Raw genomic sequence first — 21,987 nt, forward strand, 5'->3', positions numbered from 1 at the left:
AGAACCAAATGACGATGACACTTCTGATGACGAATGGATTTTACAAAAATCCAAGATCTGTTGCCTACAAAATTTGGAGCCAAATAATAGTAAGAGATTTTAAATGAATAAACAAAAATGGCTAGAGGAAACAGCTGTTAAACTAACTTTGCCACATGATTTGAAAAGTAAAGTACATGATGCGCAAAGTACTTGATGCTTGTAGAATTCCCTTTAATCCCACAGCTGTTGCCAAAATCACACCGAGCAAGCTCAGACCTTTTATAATATTCATTGCCTTAACAGTTCAAAGGGAAGTAGATGACAATCCCAGGGAACTTTATGCTAAAAATAATGTTGACAGCAAAAGAGAATTGTGGTCTGTCACGAGATCAGATTGATGGATTTCCTCCAGGGTACACACATATATATATATATATATATATATATATATATATATATATATATATATTTGCTAATATTTGCTAATTGCCCTCAACAAAGGGTAGGGCTGGATAACGCAATGAAAAAGGAAGAAAATGGGAACGGCTCCCATTGTGGTGAGCCAAATCAGAGCATCCCAATTTACATAATCTTATCCTGCCTATGGTAACTTAATAATTTAATTGCATGGAAATCTGTCTGTGAGCCAACTATAACGTCTCTGAATGCATGTAAAACTAATCTCTAACTAGAGGTGTCAAGTAACGAAGTACAAATACCTCATTACCTTACTTAAGTAGAAATTTTGGTTGTGTATGCTTCACTGGAGTAATTATTTTTCAGATGGTTTTATTTTTGCTCCTTACATTTTCACGCAGTTATCTGTGACTTTTACTCCTTACATTTTAAAAACAGCCTTACTCTATTTCATTTCGGCCTTTAAAAAACTATCCAGTTAAATTGTGCCATCCGGATAGAGTGAATTTGGTTGTGGTTGGATGAGAAGTATAAACATAATTGGTTTGTACGTGTCTGCTCTCTGAAACACATGTTAATGCTCAATAATGCACATATATGGTTCTTTAATATATTTGCATTATACTAATATGCATTCATTTTCAATGGCTTTTAGCCTTAATGGGTTTTCCCCGCTTATATTACTTTTACTTTTATACTTTAAGTACTTTTGAAACCAGTACTTTATACTTTTACTTGAGAAATTTTTTTTGAGTTGATACTTCAACTTCTACAGGAGTATTTTTGAACTCTAATATCCAGGGCCGCCCCTGCCTACACGCAGATCACGCACAGTGCGTAGGGCCCCGCGATCCGATTTTGCGCAAAGGATTTATTTTATTTATTTATTTTTTTTATTTTAATTTTTTTTTTTTTTTGCGCAATGGATGCGAATATGCACAGCCGTGGTGCGCGCTACTAGATCAGCTGTCAGCGCGAGGCAGGAGAAGAGGGAGAAGAAGAGACCTTTTTTTTTTTTTGTAATCTGACACCGCACGCGCCGTCACTGCAATGATTGACAGCAATCGATCTGACCAATCACTGGTCAGATGCGCTGCAGGCACTTGTCAAGCAGCTGCAGGTGAAGACGTGATGGCTTCGAAAAGAACCTACGAGTCAGGCGCGAGCAAGAGGAAAAAAAAAGCAAAACACGAGGAAACTCGTGCTTCTCTCGAAGGTGGGTATTTGTTGAAGTTAGTGCTCCAGCACTAGTAAAAATGTAAAACTTTGTGGCATAAGCAAGCACTAATCCTCCATGCTCAGCACTGCTGCTGCTGCAGGTAGGAGGAGAGATGCTGCTAGCCTCCAGTAGATGTGGACTGTGGTCTGGAGATGAAAGTAATTTTCCAGCGGCCCCTTACCATTTATTAAATGTCTTGTTAACACCTTTGTCTGCATATGCATTCACCTCTGTTGAAAGGCAGTGGTAAATTTATCAGTTGTTGGTCGTATTTTCGGCTAAACTTTATAATCTATTTTATCACCACACAAGGATTTGGCTAATTATTTTAAATGGGTGTAAAATGTCACCATCTGTTGGTGAATTTAATCTATGACAGGCAGTTTTGGAGGAGATATTAGAGATAAATATAGATAGAAATGAGTGTATTTGATACTTCAGTTGACAGAAGGAACTAAATTTGAATGAAGCTACATTTTGAAATGTCAGTCAGTTTGGTACTGAATTAGTATGTTTTATTATATATTATATTATTATATATTTATTAGGATTGTAGTTGTAGCCTATATAATAATAACACTGCTAATAATATTTGATGATAATAATGACAATAATAGTAATAATTAAAGCTGCAAGCAGCGATGAACGGGCCCTCGCATTCACGGCCACCGCCCCCCATAAGCATATAAGAAATGACACCACCCACGACTTCCTACGTCAAACCATTCAAAAGTTATCGCAGAAAAAAGGGACAACCAATCAGAAGAAGGGGCGGGGCTAATTCAGGCCAATGAAGGTCAAGGACTCATTACAGAGTCCCATGACACCACCCACGACTTCCTAGGTCAAACCATTAAAAGGTTATAGCAGAAAAAAGGGACAACCAATCAGAAGAAGGGGCGGGGCTAATTCAGGCCAATGAAGGTCAAGGACTCCATAAAGAATCTGATGACACCACCCACAACTTCCTATGTCAAACCATTCAAAAGTTATGGCAGAGAAAAGTATTCTAGGGGGCGCTTTTGAGCCGTTAGGCCACGCCCATTAATGCAAACCATGAAATATCAAATGTATTGCCAAGTGTGGCTTGCATGCAAAATTTGGTGACTTTTGGAGAACTATCAAATATGGACCAATCAGATTTCAAAATGGCCGACTTCCTGTTCGGTTTCGGCCATGACTCCAAGAGACTTTTATTTAAGTTGTGACATGATACAGGTGTGTAGCGATTTTCGTGCATGTACGTCAAACCGTATTGTGGGGCTTGAGGCACAAAGTTTTCCGGGGGGCGCTGTTGAGCCATTTTGCCACGGCCATTAATATAAACCATGAAATATCAAATTTACCACCAGGCCTGGCTTGCATGCCAAATTTGGTGCCTTTTGGGGAACTATCAAATATGGACCAATCAGATGAAGGGGGGGGGCGCTTTTTGGTGTCTAGCGTCGCCACGGTAACACTTTTGAAAGAGAAAAGTAATGCGCGTAGTCGCAGGATGGAGACGCACATTTTGATGTATAACACACCTGGGTGCACGTTACGGTTTGGGCCGTATTAATTCTCGAAGGAATGGCATATATTGCTCCAAAATTACGTGATTAATTCAGAATGTTCAAATTGGCCGACTTCCTGTTCGGTTTCGGCCATGGCGCCAAGAGACTTTTCTTTAAGTTGCGACATGATACAGGTGTGTACCGATTTTCGTTCATGTACGTCAAACCGTATTATGGGGCTTGAGGCACAAAGTTTTTTCTGTCTGAACCAATCAGATGAAGGGTCGGCGCGCTTTTTGGCGTCTAGCATCGCCACGGTAACACTTTTGAAAGAGAAAAGTAATGCGTGGTGTCGGAGGATGGAGACACACATTTTGATGTATAACACACCTTGGTGCACGTTACGGTTCGGGCCGTATTAACTGCCGAAGGAATGGCATGAATTTCGCCAAAAAGACACGATTAATTCGAAATGGCCGACATCCTGTTCGGTTTCGGGCATGACTCCAAGAGACTTTTCTTTAAGTTGTGACATGATACAGGGATGTACCGATTTTCGTGCATGTAAGTCAAACCGTATCGTGGGGCTTGAGGCACAAAGTTTTCAAGGGGGCGCTGTTGAGCCATTTTGCCACGCCCAATAATGCAAAGCATTAAATATCAAATTTTTCGCCAGGCCTGGCTTGGGTGCAAAATATGGTGACTTTTTTGGCACGTTTAGGGTGGCAAAAAGGCCTTCCTTTTGTCAGAACAATAAGAAGAAGAAGAATAATTCCTACAGATACAATAGGGCCTTCGCACTGCAAGTGCTCGGGCCCTAATAAATAGCAATAGCAATAGTTTTTTTTAATTAATATTAGTATGAGTATAGAAGTAGTAGTACTGCCAGTATTAGTGGTTGTAGTTTGCATTATAACCGATTATAGTAGATACTAGGTCATGCTCTTCTCCAACAGCAAGCAGGCGTCAGCGGCACTTCCTGGCATTGTGTCTCGTCAGGGTACACCTATTGAGATTGTGTCAAACTACAAATATCTTGGCGTTGTTCTTGACGACACTCTCACCTTCCAACTTCACATCAATATGCTCTTGAAGAAACTGAAGTTGAAACTGAGCTTTTTCTTCAGAAACAAGTCCTGCTTTTCAGCTCTTGCTAGGAAACGGCTGGTTACTGTCACCTTCTTGCCTCTTTTGGACTATGGTGATGTCCTCTACATGAATGCATCTGCAAGCTGTCTCCAACTTCTGGATGCTGCGTACCATGGAGCGCTGCGCTTCATGTAAACCACTTACACACCATTGTGTGCTTTACTGTCTGGTTAACTGGCCATCTCTTTCCATCCGCCGAACCCTCCACTGGTACACTCTCATTTACAAATCCATTCTTGGTCTGCTCCCACCCTACCTCTCTGTCTACTTTTCACGCAAGCAATCCAGATACGCTCTCCGTACGCAGGATATCATTACTTACTCCATCCCCTTGGTCCGCACAGAGAAAGGCAAAAGGGCGTTCTCTTTTGCAGCCCCGTCCGCTTGGAACTCCTTGCAACAGAGTCTGAAGTTGACGAACCTGATTCCCCTTGCTAGTTTTAAGCTTTTGCTTAGAGACATGGAGAGTGCATCTTTATCTTGTACTTGCACTAGATGACCTCTGCCGCAGCTAAGCATTTAAAGCACATAAGCTAGTCTGTGTTCTACAAGTTTTATTTTTGTCTGGGGCTAGTGTACTAACCTGATATCTCTATTTTCCAGCTATTTAACGGTTATAGTGTATTGTCATTTCCACTCTGCATCAGTTTCAAGTGTTATGTCCTGTCATATCTTGTCATGTCTCATTTTTATGTTTTATGCAACTGTGTGGATGTGAACAGGTCACACTTGAAAATGAGTCTTCGGACTCAAGTGTTTTATCTGTATAAATAAAGGATAAATTAAAAAAAAATACTACTAATATAGTATACATATATTAGTATTATATTTGTAACAGTTTTAAATCAGTGATTATTATTTGTTGTTGTAGCATTTGCATTAATTGCGTTTTAATCTTTTTCAGACTAGTATTTACTTGAATTTCATTCTGTAGTTTACCATTAAGAACAGAAAATATCTTCATGATCTGCTTGTATGATGGATTTCTTGTCTGAATTTCTTGTCATAACAGGGTCAATGCTGAAATTTGTGACCAAAGGAGACTCAGGGACAGCATCAGCAGCAGACACAGAGGAAGCACCCAGTGATGCAGGGCCATCAAGCTGCACGACAGGTACTGATGCAGCAGCACCAAGTGCATCACCAGGGCCATCAAGCAGCACAACTACAGATACTGATGCAGCAGCACCAAGTGCATCACCAGGACCATCAAGCAGCTTCTCTTCAGCCACAGATACTACCATCACTACTCCAAGTGCACAACCAGTTGATCCTGCTCTTTGGCCAGCACACTTACCAGATGCCGAACGGGTTGAATTTGTGCGCAGAGGGCCTTTTAGGGTTGTGTCAGATTTCACTTTCCCTAAGACAGATGGAAGAGGTTTTCACAGTGCACTGTCCTACCGGTCACTTGCAAATGGAGACAAGCTAACAAGAAGTTGGCTTGTGTATTCAAAGCACAACAACTCTGTGTTTTGTTTTGCTTGCAAACTTTTTAGTGCCCAAGATATAAAGTTGACTACCCGGGGACATAATGATTGGTCTAATATTAATGCTGCTCTCAAGAGTCATGATAATAACCAAGAACACACAAAGTCAATGCTCAAATGGAGGGAACTTGAGCTTCGTCTGAGGAACGGCCAGACGATTGACCAGCAGGAACTGACTCTACTAGAGGAAGAGAGGAAAATATGGAGAAAAGTCCTCGCACGTCTCATTGGTATCACCCTGTCACTTGCATCAAGAAATCTGGCTTTCAGGGGCACTTCACAACACCTTTATGAGCCAGAAAATGGCAACTTCCTGAAGGAAGTTGAGCTGCTTGCCAAGTTCGATCCTGTGATGGAAAATCACCTTATGAGAATAAGAGATGACAACACCCGCACTCACTATATCGGACCGACAATACAAAATGAACTAATACAGACAGTTGGTGACAAAGTCCAGCAAAACATTGTCTCCTGTGTGCAAGCAGCAAAATATTATTCCATTATCCTTGACTGCACCCCTGATGTAAGTCACAAAGAACAAATGTCAGTTGTACTGCGCAGTGTGACATTGAACCCCAAGCCAGAAGTGAAGGAATACTTCTTGGGCTATTTGGTAGTTGAGGAAACTACTGGCCTGAACCTATCAAATGTAATACTGGACAAACTGGAAGAGCTGCATATTCCCTTTGAAAATTGCAGGGGACAGGCCTATGACAATGGGGCAAACATGAAAGGAAAGAAGCAGGGTGTACAAGCAAGATTGCTCAACAAAAACCCAAGAGCCCTCTTTGTGCCTTGTGGTGCACATACCATGAATCTTGTTATTGCAGATTCAGCAAAGTCCTCCAAGGATGCTGTGGGTTATTTTGGCTATTTACAGAAGCTCTTTACTTTTTTCTCAGGAGCCACACAAAGATGGAGCATCTTGACAAAGCATGTAAACGTGACACTGAAGTCCTGGAGTGATGTTAGATGGGAAAGCAGACTTCAGAGCATTGCAGCTGTCAGACACCAAACCAAAGAAATCCGGGATGCTCTCCTTGAGGCAAGGCAAACTGTTAATGATCCAGTTGCAAAAGTAGAGGCCCAGGCTCTGGCAGAGGAAGTGGCTTCCTACAGGTTTTTGATCTGCTCCATTGTGTGGTTTGACATTCTGACCACCACCAACCAGGTGAACAAGCTGCTTCAGTCAAGTTCAATGCAACTTGACATTGCTGTAAAACTCATTGAACAAGCAAAAACCTCTCTCTCTGAGTACAGAAAGACTGGGTTTGCTGATGCTCAGTCAACCGCCAAGGAACTCTGCGAGGGCCTTAACATAGAGCAGGAACTCAAGAAGAAGAGACTGAGGAGTACCAAAAGGCATTTTGCCTATGAAGCTGCAGATGAGCCCATGGATGATGCTTTGAAGAAGCTTGAGGTGGAATTTTTCAACACTGTTGTGGACTCTGCTGTCACATCACTGGAAGACAGATTTGAGACATTCACTCAGGTGAAGGAAAAATTTGGTGGCCTGCTTGATTTCAGCCAGCTTAAAGGGATGCCCAAAGACACCTTGCAGGAACACTGCACCAAGGTGGAGAAAACATTGACTGCAGCAGGAGAGTCTGACATTGATGGTGCAGAGATGGCCCAGGAAATCATGACCCTTCCAGAACTGCCAACACAAACAACTGCTCTGGAGATGCTGTCATTTCTCCATGAAAATCATTTGCAGGAACTGTATCCAAATCTCTGGATTGCCCTCCGCATTGCATTAACTCTCCCTGTCACAGTTGCCTCTGCTGAGCGAAGCTTTTCAAAACTGAAGCTCATTAAAACATACCTCCGCTCATCAATGGCACAAGAACGTTTAAGTGGCCTGGCTATCATAAGCATCAATTCAGAATTGGCGCAGCAGCTGTCATATGACGACCTCATTGATGACTTTGCATCCAGAAAATGCAGACGTGTGCATCTGTAAAAGGCACACATGCTTGTTTTGCACTCTTTCAGTGCCTGAAAGACTCAATGGTCTGACTGTTAGTTTTTTGTAGACACAAGTTGAAGTTACTGTTAATATTTAATTGTTCTTTGTGACTCAGATTTATTTATTTTATTCAGTGTTAAGTTATTTTTCCTGCCTGTTCATTTACTTTGAAGTTACTTTTACATTTTACTCACTCTTTGTGAGTCCGCTTTATTTATTTTATTTATTTATTTAATTCAGTGTGAATTTAGGTTTATAATTTTGTTCTTTGTTCTTACTAATAAAGGTTGTCAAGTTCAATGGCATTTCATTATACTGTCGTTTTGTACCTGGGGGGGGGGGGGCCCGAAGAAATCTTTCCGCTTAGGGCCCCATTTTGGTCAGGGACAGCCCTGCTAATATCTATACTTCTACCTGAGTAATGAATGTGAATACTTTTGACACCTCTGTCTTTAACACTCGTCCTGACCTTTCCTGTTTTCTTCACTGACGGCTCTACTTATAAAAATGGAATACCATACGCAGGTTATACAATTTGTGATAATTCTTAATTGTTGAAAGTGCCACCTTGCCCTCCTCCTCCAGCTCCACCCAAGTAGATGAAACTATATATACTGATCAAAAGGTAAAACTGTTACAATCTATACAGATTCCAGATATGCTTTTGGTTGTGTACACGATTTATATATTGTGGGCGAACCGAGGATTTATCTCATCCTCGGAGACACCCGTTAAATGTGGTTAATTGATTGTTGAACTGTTACAAGCCTGTCAACTACCTTCATCTATTGCTTTGTTAAATGTGAAGCCCACACCAAGGACCCTGTTTCACTAGGCAATGCTTCAGCTGACCATGCAGCAAAAGAAACTGCCAAATTTGGCTTACCTGTCTATGTAAAACTTTGCCCTTCTATACCCGCTAACGACCTGGTTTCTCCTAATGATGTAGCCCTCCTACAAGAGACTACTGAGGTGAAAAAAAACCGGATTGTAGCATTCCCATGGTTGTAAAAATGTAAATAATTTGTGGGTCAGCAACGACGGCCGCGTTGTGAAACCCACATCCTTGTACCCGTGAATAGCATGCATGTCGCATAGCTGATCACAGTTAGCAATCACAGATGAGCAAAGGGGGAATGTGTCAGATAGTGTTGAAAGACTGATAAGCTCCAAGATTTGCATCCTATAAAAATATTGCAAACATTATCAACACTTCCCCCCACCGTGACTTTTTGAAGCTCTGCAAATAGACATTATGTGAGGGATATGAAATTGTTCTTGTATGAAAATGTCCTTGTATGAAAATGTTTTTATATGTGCAGAGAATTTTAAACTGGACTTAAATGGACAATGTTGACACCTGTTAACACCCATTAGGAAGCACAAAACTCACGCCTCATGAAAGAATTATGGGTAGACCTATGAACATACCAAGCAATTCAGTTCTGTATATATGAAGAAGATGGACTTCCATGCCATGGATGAATCCATGATATCATTCTGTTCTACTCTAAACTTCTGCTGTTCAGTCAATCCACAGAAAAGTAAAAGCTGTCCAGTCTCTTCCTAGTGGCAAACCATGCCACAACCCGGAGACTGGGTTTGTGTCGGAGAGGGCCTCGGTGGTCCAGGGCTCAGCACGTCCTGCACCACCGACACTCAAGGGTGGGGGGCGCTGGCCTGGTTCCACGCGTCCCACTGCGGGAGCACAGCTCCTCGACCATGCACCGGAGACCAGCCGATTCCTTCTTCTTTCTGTGGCGCCTCGTCGGAGCCATTGAGGGGAGCAACGCGGGCAGGGAAAGCCCAGCTCCAACACCCAGGACCTCCACGACTGGTGGAGGAGCGGAGGAGCCGAGGAGCAGCGCAGGCCCCGCAGACCCCCACAAGCGAGACAATTATGGTGTAGCATCGAGATGTGACTCCACATACTCTCCTTCTGAAGAACCGCTTGTTAAGCCTAAAACAAGCCAAAAACCACTGCCCGATTCCATTGAGGATTATAACTACCTTGCTACAATGGTTAATCGCTGTTCCATACCTCTACCAAAAGGTGTTTACTGGATTTGTGGCATGAAGGCTTACAAATATCTTCCAAACGGTTGGTCTGGAATATGTGGTCTGGGCCATGTGGTACCAGCCATGAGAATCGTTGATGGGGGATTTATCCCATGCAGTTGAGGATTCGGCAAGGACCGCAACAGGGGGCATGCCGATGCTCTCACGGGAGATGGCTGCTGTAGGGATGATGGCCTTGCGGAATCGTGCTGCATTGGACTACTTATTAGCTTCTCAAGGGGGAACTTGTGCTATCATTAAAACTGAATGTTGTACATTTATACCCGCAATGCCACAGTCCAAGAAATAACGCATCACTTGAAAGATATTGCCAAAATGTTACATACACCTGTCATAAGTAGTTTGTTTGACTGGTTTAAAGAACAGTTAGGACACGTAGGTTACTTGATATTTGAATTTGCTTTGTTGGCTTGTTGATATTTGGTTTCCGACCACATGTCTAAGGTTTACTTGCAAACATATGTATCACTCAAACTATTACTAAAATGATGTACTCCACTGTAAAAAAATAAAAATAAAAAATTGTGAATTGATGAAGCATTGTTACAGTTTGGCCCCCCTGCAGGGACACAACGACGCCTTGCAGATTGCTCAAGCCTCATATACCCCTTAAGACATAGACATGCAGGTTCCAGTTCCTGAAGACCCCTGCCAGGACATTGTCACGCAATGTCCGGCGTTTTGCATCCCTGCCGAGACTTCCAGCCCCCACAGAGACAAAGACCATATACGGACTTCCTGATCCCTCAGGGGTGGTCCCAAAGCTAAAGGGTCCCACCTCTCACTGGGCTGGTTTATTCCTGTAACTTTTGTATAAAAACCCTTTGAACAATCTAATTGGTGTCGACACACCAAATACAGATTCGATCTGTGCTGGTCATGTTCACCGCCGGCTTACTGATTAAAAACTCTATACCACGAGCGGACTTCTGAACTGGTTTTTGATAAATTCCTCAACACTACTCAACTCGTCATCATTCAACTACTCCTTATCAAATAGCCCTCATTAATTTCAGCTTTATTTAACTCATCCTTGCTCATCCAAAACTCATTCAACAAGTCCATACTCATCTAGCCCTCATTCAACTCTTCTTTATTCAATTAGTCCTTACTCAACTAGTCCCAATTCAACGATTACTTATTTAACTAGCCATTATTCAACTAGTCCTCATTAAACTAGTCATCGATGATGCAGTTCAACTAGACATCAATGTGTGCTGTCTACACCTGTTTATATATTGGTCTCTGTAGTCCAACAACTAACCAGGTAACAGTCATATTCACATAGAACTGTTAGTTCTCCTGTTAATGGTTCATTAATACTAATATATCTGCACTTGTTTTACCTTTGACAACATATCGGTGTCTCACATTTCCCTCTTCTTCATCCTTTCTTTTCTATCTCACTCCTCTTCTTGCTCTAGCCACCTGTTTTTCAGCAGGAAGGTCTTCTCTCTGTAAGGGGGGTTGTTCCTTGCCAGTGTTTATTTGACAGTTGTTTGGGGGTCATGCAATTGGTCTCTGGACAGCACCTAGCTTGTATTGTATTGATGCTTTACTATATAAACAAAATGTAGCTTACAGGTAATGCTACTGAGCATCTTAGGTTATTTGAAGCAAAGACAGCATCCGGCCATGCTGGGATACCACCACCGCATAGTAACTCCAAGGAACACCTCAAAGCACAGGAATAGCAAGCACGACGAGGATGGGATTTGAACCCATGCGTGCAGAGCACAATGGATTAGCAATCCATCGCCTTAACCACTCGGCCACCTCGTCTAGTGCTCAATAATTTGGTCACTAATCAATTACTGCTAATTCAATTAGTGCCTACTAAACTCTTCATCATTCAACTACTCCTTATCAAATAACCCTCATTCATCTCACCTTTATTTAACTCGTCCCTGCTGATCTAAAACTCATTCAACAAGTCCATACTCAACTAGCCCTCATTCAACTCGTCTTTATTCAATTAGTCCTCTCTCAACTAGTCCCAATTCAACGATCACTTATTCAACTAGCCATTATTCAACTAGTCCTCATTAAACTAGTCATCGATGATGCAGTTCAACTAGACATCAATGTGTGCTGTCTACACCTGTTTATATAGTGGTCTCTGTAGTCCAACAACTAACCAGGTAACAGTCATATTTATATAGAACTGTTAGTTCTCCTGTTAATGGTTCATTAATACTAATATATCTGCACTTGTTTTACCTTTGACAACATATCGGTGTTTCACCTTTCCCTGTTCTTCATCCTTTCTTTTCTATCTCACTCCTATTCTTGCTCTAGCCACCTGTTTTTCAGCAGGTAGGTATTCTCTCTGAAAGGGGGGTTGTTCCTTGCCAGTGTTTATTTGACAGTTGTTTGGGGGTCATGCAATTGGTCTCTGGACAGCACCTAGCTTGTATTGTATTGATGCTTTACTATATAAACAAAATCTAGCTTACAGGCAATGCTACTGAGCATCTTAGGTTATTTCAAGCATAGACAGCATCCGGCCATGTTGGGATACCATCCCCGCATAGTAACTCCAAGGAACACCTCAAAGCACAGGACAAGCAAACACGACGAGGATGGGATTTGAACCCATGCGTGCAGAGCACAATGGATTAGCAATTCATCGCCTTAACCACTCGGCCACCTCGTCAAGTGCGCATTAATTTGGTCCCTAATCAATTACTGCTAATTCAATTAGTGCCTACTCAACTCGTCATCATTCAACTACTCCTTATCAAATAGCCCTCATTCATCTCACCCTTATTTAACTCGTCCTTGCTCATCTAAAACTCATTCAACAAGTCCATACTCAACTAGCCCTCATTCCACTCGTCTTTATTCAATTAGTCCTTACTCAACTAGTCCCAATTCAACGATTACTTGTTTAACTAGCCATTATTCAACTAGTCCTCGTTAAACTAGTCATCGATGATGCAGTTCAACTAGACATCAATGTGTGCTGTCTACACCTGTTTATATAGTGGTCTCTATAGTCCAACAACTAACAGTCATATTTACATAGAACTGTTAGTTCTGCTGTTAATGGTTCATTAATACTAATATATCTGCACTTGTTTTACCTTTGACAACATATCGGTGTTTCAACTTTCCCCTTTCTTCATCCTCTCTTTTCTATCTCACTCTTCTTTCTCTAGCCGCCTGTTTTTCAGCAGGTAGGTCTTCTCTCTGAAAGGGGGGTTGTTCCTTGCCAGTGTTTATTTGACAGTTGTTTGGGGGTCATGCGATTGGTCTCTGGAAAGCTTGTATTGTATTTATGCTTTACTATATAAACAAAATGTAGCTTACAGGAAATGCTACTGAGCATCTTAACTTATTCAAAGCAAAGATAACAGCTGGCCATGCTGGGAAACCACCACCGCATAGTATCTCCAAGGAACACCTCAAAGCACAGGAGAAGCAAGCCCGACAAGGATGGGATTTGAACCCATGCGTGCAGAGCACAATGGATTAGCAATCCATCGCCTTAACCACTCGGCCACCTTGTCTAGTGCTCGCTAATCTAGTCCCTAATCAATTACTGCTAATTCAATTAGTGCCTACTCAACCCGTGATCATTCAACTACTCCTTATCAAATAACCCTCATTCATCTCACCTTTATTTAACTCGTCCCTGCTGATCTAAAACTCATTCAACAAGTCCATACTCAACTAGCCCTCATTCAACTCGTCTTTATTCAATTAGTCCTAACTCAACTAGTCCCAATTCAACGATTACTTATTTAACTAGCCATTATTCAACTAGTCCTCATCAAACTAGTCATCGATGATGCAGTTCAACTAGACATCAATTTGTGCTGTCTACACCTGTTTATATAGTGGTCTCTCTAGTCCAACAACTAACAGTCATATTTACATAGAACTGTTAGTTCTCCTGTTAATGGTTCATTAATACTAATATATCTGCACTTGTTTTACCTTTGACAACATATCGGTGTCTCACCTTTCCCTGTTCTTCATCCTTTCTTTTCTATCTCACTCCTCTTCTTGCTCTAGCCACCTGTTTTTCAGCAGGTAGGTCTTATCTCTGAAAGGGGGGTTGTTCCTTGCCATTGTTTATTTGACAGTTGTTTGGGGGTCATGCGATTGCTCTCTGGAAAGCACCTAGCTTGTATTGTATTGATGCTTTACTATATAAACAAAATGTAGCTTACAGGTAATGCTAGTTAGCATCTTTAGTTATTTCAAACAAAGACAGCATCCAGCCATGTTGGGGTACCACCACCACATAGTAAATCCAAGGAACACCTCAAAGCACAGAAGAAGCAAGCACGACGAGGATGGGATTTGAACCCATGCGTGCAGAGCACAATGGATTAGCAATCCATCGCCTTAACCACTCGGCCACCTCGTCTAGTGCTCGTTAATCTAGTACCTAATCAATTACTGCTAATTCAATTAGTGCCTACTCAACTCGTCATCATTCAACTACTCCTTATCAAATAGCCCTCATTCATCTCACCCTTATTTAACTCGTCCTTGCTCATCTAAAACTCATTCAACAAGTCCATACTCAACTAGCCCTCATTCAACTCTTCTTTATTCAATTAGTCCTTAATACACTAGTCCCAAATCAACGATTACTTGTTTAACTAGCTATTGTTAAACTAGTCCTCATTAAACTAGTCATCGATGATGCAGTTCAACTAGACATCAATGTGTGCTGTCTACACCTGTTTATATATTGGTCTCTGTAGTCCAACAACTAACAGTCATATTTACATAGAACTGTTAGTTCTCCTGTTAATGGTTCATTAATACTAATATATCTATACTTGTTTTACCTTTGACAACATATCGGTGTCTCACCTTTCCCTGTTCTTCATCCTTTCTTTTCTAACTCACTCCTCTTCTTGCTCTAGCCACCTGTTTTTCAGCAGGTAGGTCTTCTCTCTGAAAGAGGGGTTGTTCCTTGCCAGTGTTTATTTGACAGTTGTTTGGGAGTCATGCGATTGGTCTCTGGAAAGCACCTAGCTTGTATTGTATTTATGCTTTACTATATAAACAAAATGTAGCTTACAGGAAATGCTACTGAGCATCTTAAGTTATTCAAAGCAAAGATAACAGCTGGCCATGCTGGGAAACCACCACCGCATAGTAACTCCAAGGAACACCTCAAAGCACAGGAGAAGCAAGCCCGACGAGGATGGGATTTGAACCCATGCGTGCAGAGCACAATGGATTAGCAATCCATCGCCTTAACCACTCGCCCACCTCGTCTAGTGCTCGCTAATCTAGTCCCTAATCAATTACTGCTAATTCAATTAGTGCCTACTCAACCCGTGATCATTCAACCAATCTTTATCAAATAGCCCTCAATCATCTCACCCTTATTTAACTCGTCCTTGCTCATCTAAAACTCATTCAACAAGTCCATACTCAACTAGCCCTCATTCAACTCTTCTTTATTCAATTAGTCCTAACTCAACTAGTCCCAATTCAACGATTACTTATTTAACTAGCCATTATTCAACTAGTCCTCATCAAACTAGTCATCGATGATGCAGTTCAACTAGACATCAATTTGTGCTGTCTACACCTGTTTATATAGTGGTCTCTCTAGTCCAACAACTAACAGTCATATTTACATAGAACTGTTAGTTCTCCTGTTAATGGTTCATTAATACTAATATATCTGCACTTGTTTTACCTTTGACAACATATCGGTGTCTCACCTTTCCCTGTTCTTCATCCTTTCTTTTCTATCTCACTCCTCTTCTTGCTCTAGCCACCTGTTTTTCAGCAGGTAGGTCTTATCTCTGAAAGGGGGGTTGTTCCTTGCCATTGTTTATTTGACAGTTGTTTGGGGGTCATGCGATTGCTCTCTGGAAAGCACCTAGCTTGTATTGTATTGATGCTTTACTATATAAACAAAATGTAGCTTACAGGTAATGCTAGTTAGCATCTTTAGTTATTTCAAACAAAGACAGCATCCAGCCATGTTGGGGTACCACCACCACATAGTAAATCCAAGGAACACCTCAAAGCACAGGAGAAGCAAGCACGACGAGGATGGGATTTGAACCCATGCGTGCAGAGCACAATGGATTAGCAATCCATCGCCTTAACCACTCGGCCACCTCGTCTAGTGCTCGTTAATCTAGTACCTAATCAATTACTGCTAATTCAATTAGTGCCTACTCAACTCGTCATCATTCAACTACTCCTTATCAAATAGCCCTCATTCATCTAACCCTTATTTAAATCGTCCTTGCTCATCTAAAACTCATTCAACAAGTCCATACTCAACTAGCCCTCATTCAACTCTTCTTTATTCAATTAGTCCTTACTCAACTAGTCCCAATTCAACGATTACTTATTTAACTAGCCATTATTCAACTAGTCCTCATCAAACTAGTCATCGATGATGCGGTTCAACTAGACATCAATTTGTGCTGTCTACACCTGTTTATATAGTGGTCTCTGTAGTCCAACAACTAACCAGGTAACAGTCATATTTACATAGAACTGTTAGTTCTCCTGTTAATGGTTCATTAATACTAATATATCTGCACTTGTTTTACCTTTGACAACATATTGGTGTCTCACCTTTCCCTGTTCTTCATCCTTTCTTTTCTATCTCACTCCTCTTCTTGCTCTAGCCACCTGTTTTTCAGCAGGTAGGTCTCTTCTTCCGGCTCTCGGTGAAGGCAGACGCTTTTCTGCTCCTCTCCCTTCTTATCTGCCCTGCTACTGCTTTTGTCCTGTCTCGTCTTCAGAGTCTCTCCTTTTCACTCCTCCGAAACTCTACAATCATGGAATTGATTAACTGGTCTCTCAGCACCATTGACCAAATTTTTGCAACGAGAAGCCAGGGGGTTAGGGAGCCCTCCTGCCACGACGGGACATTTTTTGCTGGTTACACGATGGACGCGTACAAGAACTGGCGGCCGATGTGTCTCAAAATTTTATCTGTCGAGGATATTGAGGACGCCTTCATAATTGGATTTATGATAGCAGGATTTCTTCTTCTTGGAGTGGGGATCTTCCTGGCCTATCGACAATCGCGTAAGTCTGCGGGAGCCGTTGTGGCCCTTTCTGAGCAGCCCGAAGCTGCTGAAGGATTGAGCACGGGGCTCCGCACTCAGACTGTAATGTTGGGTGAGCAGGGCCGCAAGCTGGATGCGATTCTTGAACAGAATCGTAGGCTAGCAGGGGTCTTTGAGCTCTTTAACAAGATGGAAAACACCTTGGAGAAGCTGGGTACCCGGCTTGGCGGGGATTGATCACAAATTCGTCTGATCGGAGTTTATTGAGGAACCAGAAGACTGAAAGGCAGACGGAAAATTACTGAGCTGCCTGCAAATTGTTGATTTGATTTGGCCTTGACGGAGCGGCTTGGCAGGCCTCTTCGTCACAAATCTCCCTGGAGGAATGTAAACATGACGCTCTGCACCCAACTCAACCCTCCCCCTCTCCCACAAACACCTGCGGATCTCCTTCCCAGAACTGTACCGCTGCCCAATAACATCAAGGACTTTTGGCTGCACTCTGGGCGAAGGTTCTCGGACTTATCGCGTCACAGACTCTCACACACACACTGACACACCCCCCTCTCCCCATATCCAACGCTTTCCTGGCACCCCCCTCTTATCAGCAGCCCCTCCTGACACAGTCTCCGGGTTGGAGCGCCAGCTGGCAATGGCCGCAGCCCTCACTTGGAGGACCCGTGCCGGGCCCCCCCCCCCCTCCCGACCTGCCCATGTCGTATACCCATAAGCTTATGATGTTGTATTGTTGTATGTATGTTGCTTTTCTGTGCTGAGGTGCTTTTTTGCACCTTGACACTAGGTATTGATACACAGTGTGAAGATGCCTTTTTTTCCTTCCTCCCCCCCATCCCAGTGTCATCCTTCCTCTAAAAATGGCGTCCGTATTAATGGTGCCATCGGTGTAAACCGGAGTCAAGTTCTCCCATCTGATTTATGTCTGAACTGGCAATAAAGCTTTTTCTGATTCTCTCTGAAAGGGGGGTTGTTCCTTGCCATTGTTTATTTGACAGTTGTTTTGGGGTCATGCGATTGCTCTCTGGAAAGCACCTAGCTTGTATTGTATTGATGCTTTACTATATAAACAAAATGTAGCTTACAGGTAATGCTAGTTAGCATCTTAGGATATTTGAAGCAAAGACAGCATCCGGCCATGCTGGGATACCACCACCACATAGTAAATCCAAGGAACACCTCAAAGCACAGAAGAAGCAAGCACGACGAGGATGGGATTTGAACCCATGCTTGCAGAGCACAATGGCTTAGCAATCCATCACCTTAACCACTCGGCCACCTCGTCTAGTGCTCGTTAACCTAGTCCCTAATCAATTACTGCTAATTCAATTAGTGCCCTCTCAACTCGTGATCATTCAACTACTCCTTATCAAATAGCCCTCATTCATCTCACCCTTTTTAACTCGTCCTTGCTGATCTAAAACTCATTCAACAAGTCCATACTCAACTAGCCCTCTTTCAACTCGTCTTTATTCAATTAGTCCTTACTCAACTATTGCCAATTCAACGATTACTTATTTAACTAGCCATTATTCAACTAGTCCTCATTAAACTAGTCATCGATGATGCAGTTCAACTAGTTATCAATGTGTGCTGTCTACACCTGTTTATATAGTGGTCTCTGTAGTCCAACAACTAACAGTCATATTTACATAGAACTGTTAGTTCTCCTGTTAATGGTTCATTAATACTAATATATCTGCACTTGTTTCACCTTTGACAACATATCGGTGTCTCACCTTTCCCTGTTCTTCATCCTTTCTTTTCTATCTCACTCCTCTTCTTGCTCTAGCCACCTGTTTTTCAGCAGGTAGGTATTCTCTCTGAAAGGGGGGTTGTTCCTTGCCAGTGTTTATTTGACAGTTGTTTGGGGGTCATGCAATTGGTCTCTGGACAGCACCTAGCTTGTATTGTATTGATGCTTTACTATATAAACAAAATGTATCTTACAGGCAATGCTACTGAGCATCTTAGGTTATTTCAAGCATAGACAGCATCCGGCCATGTTGGGATACCATCACCGCATAGTAACTCCAAGGAACACCTCGAAGCACAGGAGAAGCAAGCACGACTAGGATGGGATTTGAACCCTTGCGTGCAGAGCACAATGGATTAGCAATCCATCGCCTTAACCACTCAGCCACCTCGTCTAGTGCTCAACAGTTTAGTCCCTTATCAATTACTGCTAATTCAATTAGTGCCTACTCAACTCGTCATCAGGGTTGCACATTCTCTGTCATTTCAGGGTCCTATGCTGCATTGCACTTGCAAAAGACCATATTGGCTAAAAGTCTGTCAGTCATTTGTGCACGATGGGGCCGTAGAATGATGCCACCACGGCTGAAAACTCGCTCCACTGCAGCACTGGAGGCAGGCACCGCCAAGACTCTGATGGCCACTTGGAACAGTGAAGGAAGAGTCTTCATGTTCATTTCCCAGAACAAAAGAACATTCTGTCCTGCTGCTATGTCAAGGTAGTGACTTAGCTGTAGTGCTGGAGTGGTCCCCACATCCTTCTTCTGTCTATTATGGTATGCAGCAAACAGCCCTTCTCCTTGTCCAAGCTCTACCTGTTCTTCGTCAATAAGAGGCACAGGTTGCCCTGTCCCTGCTGCATCTTGCAGGATCAGTTCTGGCAAACAAGCCCTTATTACCATTAGTGTGGGTGATGAAGTGTGTTAGACTGAAAAAAATATTATTGTTGCAATCAATTAGATCAGACTGTGAGGGGAAAAAAATTTAAATCAAACTCAATAAAATGTACCTTTAACTCGTAGTGCCACCTCTGCCTTGACATCACGACTGACCAGCACATGGGGCTCCACCCACAACAGAGCAAAAGCTGGATCCAAGACAGCTGCTTTGAGGTAGACTGGGTCTGAAAAGGGGGCAGTGACCCCATCTTGTGTCCTGGCCCCATTAATGAAGATTCCAAGAAATCTTTTGTTCAGGGATGCCTGGAGACTTCTGACCAGGCCGCTCAGGAAACGGACTTGAGGCTTCAAATTCCCTTTTTTTTTTTTTTTACCTTGTCCGCACACATATTAATGATTGATACCCCAACGGTAGAAACCAAAGGTACATATATGTGCATTATTACTATATTTTATATATATACATATATATACGCATACGCATACATGCACATACATAAATATACAAGGGGGGGGGGGGGTGTGACGACATCCACTGCCAATCCAGGAAGCAGGAACACACGGAAACACACGTCAGGCACTGGAAATCCGCAACAAAAAACCACAAACAAAGCACGAAACTGGCACGGAGCCCACCAAAACACGAACAGCAATCGACCCAAATCTTGAGATCTGATCGCAGTCTGAGCTAAGCTACCGCTACCGCTACCCAACCCCAAAAACTACAGAGCAAGCATGCAGGTGAACAAGCCAGTGTGTATGTCAGTGTGTATGTTTATGTTCTATGTTTGTGTGGCTGTGTATGTTTGTGTATATGTATGTGACTGCGTGGCTATATGTGTGTGTGTGTGTGTGTGTGTGTGTGTGTGTGTGTGTGTGTGTGTGTGTGTGTGTGTGTGTGTGTGTGTGTGTGTAATAAACCAAACAAAGCTCCACCTGAAGTGTATCTATAGTGGGGGAGGCTTCATCTTCTCAAGGTGGTAATTGAGGGACAAGATAGATGGAACAACAGCACTGATTGTGACTATCTTCTCCCCCTGTGTCATATCAGTTTCTTCTTCAAACGGCTTCAAGATGTCCACCCACTCCTTCAACAGATTCCACTCCTGTGCTGTGAATGACAACTCCTTTTCCAGAACAGCAAAGAGCTTTGGATGATCACACTGGAGAACTGCCTTCACTTGCCTTAGTGTTGAGTTCCATCTCGTGTTGACAGCGGCAGGAATGCCTTTCTGTTCCCGAAATTCAGCATCAAACACATCTTTGAACGTCGTGCTTGTGTGCAGCAGTGAACTGAGTTTGGATAACTTTGAAAGGGAAGGAAATGCCAATTTTGTTTCTTTCAAGCCGTCTCCCACCACCAGCTGCAGAGTGTGCGGAAAACACTGCAAGCGCTGTTTCTTTGCCATGGCAGCATCTACTGTTAGCTGGTCTTCCAGGGTTAAGTCATGCCAGAGCTCTGGGTCATCTAGATCATCCCCGTCATCATCATCATCTTCTTGTTCGGTGGGGAAGCACACAGTGAAGGCTTTACGCATGTTAGCAGCGTTGTCACTAATAATGTAGTCCAGTTTCTCTTTAATGTTGGATTCATCGCATATTACATCAAATTGGTCACAGATTCTTTCAGCTGTGTGTGAGCCTTTGAAGCGGTTACAGGCAAAGAGATTGGACTTTAGCTGTATCGTCTCCGATTCTTTCTCTATCCAATGCACAGTGATACCAAGGAACCCCCTCATCTTTCGGTCAGACCAAATATCCACAGTGACTGAAACATGGTGAGTGTTGCTCAGTTGAGTTTTTAATTTTGAACGTCTCTCTGCAGCGAGGTTCTCTGTTTTTGATGTCAATGTTCTGCGACACACTGGGCTGTACTTACGATCAAGTACTGTCAGAAAGTGGCGAAAGCTCTTGTTTTCCACGATATACAGGGGCAAGTTGCAATCAATAATCAAGTCAGACAGTATTGCATTGGTGGTAGCTTTCTGTTGTGGATGACTCATGCTGTAATGCCCAACAGAAGTATAGGAATTGTGAGATTGAAGGCTGTTGTGGTTCATTTGGGATGCTTTTGTTCATCTGGTATTCGTCAAATCTGTAAGATATATTAAATAGATGTATGTATGTTTGTATATTATATGTGTATGTGTATGTGTATATTATATGTATGTATATATATTAAATAGATGTAAATAGATATATTAAATAGCATATTAAATAGATGTCAGAAAATCGCTTATAGCCACACATGAATTACTTGTGAAACTACTCGTCATTACTCACATTATTAATATACCAATCTTAACATTGTCTTACTATTAATTTAATTGTGTACAGTGTTAAGACATTTATGACTGTTTATTGATTTTATAAAGCAAAGATAATGACTACCACTGCTTAGCCAGCCGTGTAGTAATACTGGATGCACTGACTATCAGGCTGAAGCTGAAAACACTCCATCTGGATTGCATACACGGTAAATCCATGCAGTAACGTGAACGTTGTGT

General features: G+C 42.3%; 8 non-coding genes across 8 annotated transcripts; all 8 read right to left on the reverse strand.

Moving 5' to 3' along the window:
• Nucleotides 1-11,498: 11,498 nt before the first annotated feature.
• trnas-gcu (transfer RNA serine (anticodon GCU)) lies at nt 11,499-11,580 on the reverse strand. Its single transcript has one exon. It is a non-coding gene; the product is annotated as a tRNA-Ser (tRNA).
• A 792-nt stretch (nt 11,581-12,372) lies between these two features.
• On the reverse strand, nt 12,373-12,454 carry trnas-gcu (transfer RNA serine (anticodon GCU)). The gene has a single exon. It is a non-coding gene; the product is annotated as a tRNA-Ser (tRNA).
• Nucleotides 12,455-13,228: 774 nt separating this feature from the next.
• On the reverse strand, nt 13,229-13,310 carry trnas-gcu (transfer RNA serine (anticodon GCU)). The gene has a single exon. It is a non-coding gene; the product is annotated as a tRNA-Ser (tRNA).
• A 784-nt stretch (nt 13,311-14,094) lies between these two features.
• On the reverse strand, nt 14,095-14,176 carry trnas-gcu (transfer RNA serine (anticodon GCU)). Its single transcript has one exon. It is a non-coding gene; the product is annotated as a tRNA-Ser (tRNA).
• A 784-nt stretch (nt 14,177-14,960) lies between these two features.
• Nucleotides 14,961-15,042, reverse strand: trnas-gcu (transfer RNA serine (anticodon GCU)). Its single transcript has one exon. It is a non-coding gene; the product is annotated as a tRNA-Ser (tRNA).
• A 784-nt stretch (nt 15,043-15,826) lies between these two features.
• trnas-gcu (transfer RNA serine (anticodon GCU)) lies at nt 15,827-15,908 on the reverse strand. The gene has a single exon. It is a non-coding gene; the product is annotated as a tRNA-Ser (tRNA).
• Nucleotides 15,909-18,029: 2,121 nt separating this feature from the next.
• Nucleotides 18,030-18,111, reverse strand: trnas-gcu (transfer RNA serine (anticodon GCU)). The gene has a single exon. It is a non-coding gene; the product is annotated as a tRNA-Ser (tRNA).
• A 783-nt stretch (nt 18,112-18,894) lies between these two features.
• On the reverse strand, nt 18,895-18,976 carry trnas-gcu (transfer RNA serine (anticodon GCU)). The gene has a single exon. It is a non-coding gene; the product is annotated as a tRNA-Ser (tRNA).
• Nucleotides 18,977-21,987: the final 3,011 nt, after the last annotated feature.

The sequence above is a fragment of the Cololabis saira genome, chromosome 23 (assembly GCF_033807715.1).
Source record: "Cololabis saira isolate AMF1-May2022 chromosome 23, fColSai1.1, whole genome shotgun sequence".
In the NCBI taxonomy this organism is placed as follows: domain Eukaryota; kingdom Metazoa; phylum Chordata; class Actinopteri; order Beloniformes; family Belonidae; genus Cololabis; species Cololabis saira.